This window comes from Chanos chanos, chromosome 10, assembly GCF_902362185.1.
Source record: "Chanos chanos chromosome 10, fChaCha1.1, whole genome shotgun sequence".
NCBI lineage: Eukaryota > Metazoa > Chordata > Actinopteri > Gonorynchiformes > Chanidae > Chanos > Chanos chanos.
In genome coordinates, this window is record NC_044504.1 from 32,224,338 (window position 1) to 32,230,344 (window position 6,007).

The window sequence follows — 6,007 nt, forward strand, 5'->3', positions numbered from 1 at the left end:
TTTACTGCATGATTAGTGACTTGGTTTTTATGTACAAAAAAAAAAACAAAAAACAAAAAACACTTGAACAAGTTTTATATGGATTTAGTATCATGCCATTTGTTACTACTGAAGCATCCCTTTGGTCTAAACAGGCCACTTTGGTTTTTTTTTTGTATTTATTTGTTTGCATGAAGTTTTTGTGTCAAAGAGCAGTGTCATGTGCCATATTTATTGTGAAATGTGCTTTATTGGTAAGAAATCTAAGATTCTCAACCAAGTAGGACCTTAAGTAAGTAAAAGTGTCATTTTGCTGTGAAACCGGTACCAAAGTGAATGTCCTTAATATAGCCAGGGAGGTTTTTTTTATGTTTCAAAAGCGGAAAAAAAACACATATTAGACATTTCATTCCCCAGCAATACAACACTGTACTTTTATCAAATTTACATTACAATAGGCACTTGACAGTTAAGTCAACAAAAGACAACCCCTCACAGTAAAATGAAATTTATAGAAAAATATCAGTGCCCTCTAAAGATATGTTTTGCTAATATGCATAACAGTACATATCACACTTCAACATGTTACTTTTAACAAGAAAATATTATAGTATTTTAGTTAGAATAGGAATCTCACTTTTTTTTTTTTGAATTATAAGGTTTTGCAGTTAATCTGCTGCACTGCTTAGGACTTTTCTCTTGATTGTCAGTCTAAGTGGCTTTCAGAGATAAAGGCTAACCTCAGTAAAACACCCAGATTTAAATTCTGTTCTTTTGATGGGATTGCAGGGTAGGTTAGTAGGTATAATGTTATGTTTGTTTATTATATATATATATATATATATATATATATATATATATATATATATATATATATATATATATATATATATATATATATATATATATATGCACTGTATATATCTTTAACAGTGTTTACTGTTAATCAACAGTTATAGTTTTAAAAGCTTTGTACAGTAGATTGCTGGTCTTATATATGAAATATACACATTTGATTGTGTATAGTGCACCATAACAACATTGTGAATTATTAATTCCGTTTAGTAATTGCCATTACATGTTAAATGCTGTTGTGTTCTGATTAAGGTGCAATATTGTTTTCATTTTGATGCAGTTTCTCCTCTACAATGCTCTACTATGCGATATTTTCCGTGAAAAACAAAAAGAGCAGTTCATGCACTCCTTCTTTTGTTTATGGTATGAGGTGGACCATTAGATGTTTTCTCCAAATTTATAATTCTTCCAAAAGCAAAGTTTAGTCCTGCATCACTGTGCTTCCAGAATGATTGGCAGAGAAGCTGGATGTTTTCTAAACAGATTATGTGACATGCAAAAATACGGTCACATTTTGTAATTATCAGAGCAGATTTTTTTTTTAACTATATGGTGCAACCAATTTTTTTTATCACTGATTAACTAATTTCAGTTGTCAGTTAATATCGCTCTGATCATAGACCATTTGCCTGATTTCTTGTAATATCATAGTCTGGCGCTAGGGGGTGCAAGATAACTTAAATCGAAAATTCAAGTAGCAGCGTTAATTAGTATCACTATATGTTGGATAACGAAGTATGCTTAATGGAGAATACAGGGCTGTTTATGCCAGACCATTACTCATAAAAGTTGGATGGTTTTATTTAACAAAATCCAGAATTTAACCCAGTTAATGATTACTTTGAAACCTTAGCATACATTGAATTACAGAATGCAATGGACACCAAATGAAGTATAGTGAAGTTTATCAAACTGTCAACCTGTAAGCAAAATTATTATGATAGATACATTATTTTTAGACTAGTACATTTTGATAAGATACTATTTTTGAGTTGGCATAATAGTTTCTGTTAGGAGTATGTTACATGCTAGATACTAAAACTTAATGCCTTGAAAAATAATATAATGGTATGTCCATACATTGTCATCATAGATGAAATGTAGCGGTTATATTCAACTTCTGGTCTCTCAGATAACAGTAACTTGATGAATGAACACATTTTCAAATATGCATAACAGTAGTTAGACATGTTTTGGAATTGAAAAACAATGTTTTCCCACAGTAAATGATCATGCCCTTAACTAGCTAGAATCATAACCAAAGATTTAAATGAAACATGTCAGTTGTTGGTTTAATGGTTCACTGCACATTGTCTCCCCAGAGTGCAGTGGGCAGAATTCAGTGACTTTTCAGGCTTTATGTCAAACATGGAATGACTAAAGTGTATGTGACAGTGAACGAGATGCTTTCGGTATGCAGAAAGGGCCGTGCTGACATTTTCTTAACATGAAAACCATCTGTACAGATTCGTGCTCAAATTGAATCGATCACCAAACAGATTATAGACATAGGACAGCACATCATATCTTCCCATAACTTACTCATCCTGAAACTTGTGGACTGCCCTAAAAATGAATGGTGCTTCTACTGAAAAAAGTCTTTATGTGGAGAAAAGTGCATGACATTGCACCAAGCCCTTTTTTTCCCTTTGGTAATAGAAAACAACTGATTGAGTGAAACTTGTATGAAGCATTGATGTTCTTAACTGGGCCACTTAGTGTTTCTTACTTTTATTTGACTCATAAAGTTCTGATTGCAGTCTTCCTCTTAAGCATCAGTGAATACATGTGCACAGGATCCGTGAGCATTTGGCTCTCAATTTGTCTTTATGGTTCTGCTCTGATGGACCTGATGAAGAGTGGGTTTTTTTTTGTTGTTTTTTTGGTAAGACCCCGGGGTCAAAGTGGGTTTGAGCTTATAAGAGCGTGGTGTACATAATGCTGTAAACTGCCTGGTTTTCCCAAAACCAATCCACGTGAGGAAATTTGTAGTACAGAATATCTTATCTCTAACATGATTTCTATCAAAATAAGAGAAGTGAGATGTGAGTTTCATTTGTTTACATTATGTTTACAATGGCACAGTTTAATTTTTAAAATTGAATATGTATAGGTATATACAATATTTGCATATTTATTGACTAAGGGTAACAGCTGATGTGTATGTGTTTTCACTATTGGAATATATTGTTACAGTTATCACTTGTATTGATATCTGGATGACTTTTTGGTAAAGTAGTTGGTAATTTTTATGACTACTAAGTGACTGTTTTCTGTGCCTTTTTATCGTAGAATGCATGGTTAACTATTTATTACAATATGGAAGTCACTGAGATGTGTATTTTTGTATCTTGATTAAATAAATGTTTCAATTTTGTTGTACATTTTGAGGTGGCTTTAAAAGTGCTGCCCATTAATATCTTCCTTCTTCAATAAAACTGAATGCATACACAACGTTTCTCTCTTAAATATATTTTCTGACTAATGGATGATCTGGATAGTTTTCTTTGGATTTGAGAGCATTTCAAAAGGGACTAGGGAAAGAGAAAACTACTGACCAAAGTCGCACTTGGACAAATGTATTTCAGGGAACTTGAAGAAGTCGTGAAAAGGAAAAGGCACATAATATACAATTTTACATCTTGTAATTTTTCAACCCTTTCCTGTTTGCAGAATTTCTGCACCAATTACATTTACGCTGCATCTCTTTTCCAGCTACACTTACTAATGGTCGTATTTGATGCAATAAGGTTAGAACTAACCGGAAAGATTACTACTTCAGTACATGCTGTGGAAATGAAGTCATGCAAAAACTATATATATACTTTTTTTCCTACCACTGAATAAAGCTTTTGTTTGTCTTCTCCGTGGCCTTGGTGAAGCTGGCATGCTGGCAGGACTTACATTTTTCACCCCGGTCACATTGCGGTGGCATGGTCAGCGCCCAAATCCCAAATCTGGCAAATGCCTGGTCCAAAAAATTCATACTCTGAGAAAACAGAAAGAGTGAGACAGGAATAGAATAGACAATATTACATATTATCATCTGACTTATCAAATTTGACCATTTTCTCAAATGTTTTGCCTTTGAAACTGCCATTGTTTAAATGAACAACCACAGAAAAAAAAAATGACTCCCTCCCCCAAAAAAAGAAGAAAACTTTGTAGTGTCATAGGAAAATCTGCTTGACAGCACCTGTCAGGTCAAAGCACTAAGCTTAAGACATCATCCTCACCACAGTGTCTATTTATATGGTGGTGGTGTTGAATTAGGCCTAAAATGTTTAAATCACTGGCAGCTTATTGATTATCATTAAAGGACAGCTGTGAGTATTGTATTTATTTTGTGCATATTGCATGAATTTGTTTTCCACATTCTACAAAATAGAGAAAAGTGTCATAGGTCACAGAAATGTGAAATTTGGGGGGGGGGGGGGGTGTACCTACCCATGGATTCTACATTAGGAAGGATGCAAAAACATTCTTTCTCATGAAATTCCACAGCTGGAGTTTGGTTGATGGTGGTGGAATAGTGAGTCAAGTACCACAATGATACCTCCCATGAGTATTTAATGGTGTTTAGATCTAGTAACCGAGGTGGCCATGGAACATGGCTTATATCATTTTACACTAAATCAAGCCATTACGTCATCTGTTTGGGTGTGCCATTTTCCCTGAAAAATACCCTTACAATAATGATGAAAAAGCCTCCACACAGGATGAGGGTGATCACCTAGCATGGCTATTTGTATGTATTTATCAGCGTGCATCTCTCAGGGAAAGAATGTATCTAAAACATGCCAAGAAAATGCACCTCACCTATCGCAGCCTCTTTCACCATGGGAAAGAGGCATTTAGACGTGATATACATGCACTCATCTGTTTCTTGAGAATAAGGTGAGAGCTGACGCATCTGGCCTGAACTCTTTGTCACGCTTTCATTACTGTGTATCACAATAATAAACGCACAACAATCAGACCATAGTATCCTTTCCTGTGAAATTCTTGACATGATTCAGAGTTGCTTGTTTGTTTTGTTTCCCACCGCACAAACCACTGGGAACAGAAGCAGAGTGGTGGTTAGTGAAACACCAGCAAGTGGAGGACTGAAGCGTTTGACAATCTCCTCTAAAACACTCTAGGCATAGAAACTGAAATAATGAGCAACCAGATTCAAAGCAAAGCTTACTGTCAGTGTTCCAGGAACTCTTGCAGTAAATAGGGCGGATTACATACAACGTACATTTCAAAAGGTTATATTGTTTTTTTCACATTCACAACACACATAAAAACAAACAGACAACGTGTTCCTAACCAACCGCGTACACAGTGCTCTTTTGCTGGGGTACTTTCTAATATCAGTGTGACCACTACCTAAATCGGATGCCACAAAAGCACACATGGCAAGAGTACTCTCCATGTCATCACTCCTCAACAATTCTTAATGTCAACAGAATGACCGCGCAGCTTCCAACGAATCCAGGGCATTAACGTGGGCCTTCACTCACGTAGTAAAGAAGCAGGTGAAAAGAACCTGTGGTTGACTTCGCATGTAGGCCCAACCGTACTCTTTGGCAATAGAGAGTGAGCACAAGCGATATCACATACGTCCAGATTTGCCAAGGGCACGCTAGGGATTTGAAATAGGGAAATGCTTGTTACACAATGCCATTAAAAAAAAATACATAAAAGATGAAATCTCACACATGATCTTAAGGCTGATGGGGCATTAACAGTTTCATTGGAAGTGCACCTAAGTGGAAGCGACTTGATGACAACAGGAGAATGCTGAGGTACGCGGGGACTACCTAAGAAAAAAATACGATTTCTTCGCTGACATGGAGTATTCTTGTACTAACAAAGTACTGAAAATCTGAGTCCCCTGACAACTTCCGTCTCTGGTGTGTATTTTACCTGAAACGCAAAAAAATATAAAAGCAGTTCGTGTTTTTAACACGCCACTGTGCTGCTTCAGGGAAAACAGAGAAAGCAGCACAGATGATCCATGGCGTGTTCGGGCGTTAATTTCACGGTGGATCGAATTATCAGAATCTGTTTTCAGTGTAACACATTTTATCAATTTCAAGCATGTATAGCAGTTGGAAATTAGCATAATTCTCTTAATCTGGAGCGGAATAGTGTAAAAGTGACGCTTTTAGTATTCGCACCCCTC